The following is a 1,516-nucleotide window of genomic DNA, read 5'->3' on the forward strand; positions in this document are numbered from 1 at the left end:
TTTAGAGAACTAGAGAACAGATGTGTCACCGTGTTTTAGAGAACTAGAGAACAGATGTGTCACTGTGTTTTAGAGAACTAGAGAACAGATGTGTCACTGTGTTTTAGAGAACTAGAGAACAGATGTGACACTGTGTTTTAGAGAACTAGAGAACAGATGTGACACTGTGTTTTAGAGAACTAGAGAACAGATGTGTCACTGTGTGGTAGAGAACTAGAGAACAGATGTGTCACTGTGTGGTAGAGAACAGATGGGTCACTGTGTGGTAGAGAACTAGAGAACAGATGTGTCACTGTGTTTTAGAGAACTAGAGAACAGATGTGTCACTGTGTGGTAGAGAACTAGAGAACAGATGTGACACTGTGTTTTAGAGAACTAGAGAACAGATGTGTCACTGTGTGGTAGAGAACTAGAGAACAGATGTGTCACTGTGTGGTAGAGAACTAGAGAACAGGTGTGTCACCGTGTTTTAGAGAACTAGAGAACAGATGTGTCACTGTGTGGTAGAGAACTAGAGAACAGATGTGTCACTGTGTTTTAGAGAACTAGAGAACAGATGTGTCACTGTGTTTTAGAGAACTAGAGAACAGATGTGTCACTGTGTTTTAGAGAACTAGAGAACAGATGTGTCACTGTGTTTTAGAGAACTCGAGAACAGATGTGTCACTGTGTGGTAGAGAACTAGAGAACAGATGTGTCACTGTGTTTTAGAGAACTAGAGAACAGATGTGTCACCGTGTTTTAGAGAACTAGAGAACAGATGTGACACTGTGTTTTAGAGAACTAGAGAACAGATGTGTCACCGTGTTTTAGAGAACTAGAGAACAGATGTGTCACTGTGTTTTAGAGAACTAGAGAACAGATGTGTCACTGTGTTTTAGAGAACTAGAGAACAGATATGTCACTGTGTTTTAGAGAACTAGAGAACAGATGTGTCACTGTGTTTTAGAGAACTAGAGAACAGATGTGTCACTGTGTTTTAGAGAACTAGAGAACAGATGTGTCACTGTGTGGTAGAGAACTAGAGAACAGATGTGTCACTGTGCGGTAGAGAACTAGAGAACAGATGTGTCACTGTGTGGTAGAGAACTAGAGAACAGATGTGTCACTGTGTTTTAGAGAACTAGAGAACAGATGTGTCACTGTGTTTTAGAGAACTAGAGAACAGATGTGTCACTGTGTGGTAGAGAACTAGAGAACAGATGTGTCACCGTGTGGTAGAGAACTAGAGAACAGATGTGTCACTGTGTTTTAGAGAACTAGAGAACAGATGTGTCACTGTGTTTTAGAGAACTAGAGAACAGATGTGTCACTGTGTTTTAGAGAACTAGAGAACAGATGTGTCACTGTGTTTTAGAGAACTAGAGAACAGATGTGTCACCGTGTTTTAGAGAACTAGAGAACAGATGTGTCACTGTGTGGTAGAGAACTAGAGAACAGATGTGTCACTGTGTTTTAGAGAACTAGAGAACAGATGTGTCACTGTGTTTTAGAGAACTAGAGAACAGATGTGTCA

Source organism: Oncorhynchus mykiss, chromosome 21, assembly GCF_013265735.2.
Source record: "Oncorhynchus mykiss isolate Arlee chromosome 21, USDA_OmykA_1.1, whole genome shotgun sequence".
Taxonomy (NCBI): domain Eukaryota; kingdom Metazoa; phylum Chordata; class Actinopteri; order Salmoniformes; family Salmonidae; genus Oncorhynchus; species Oncorhynchus mykiss.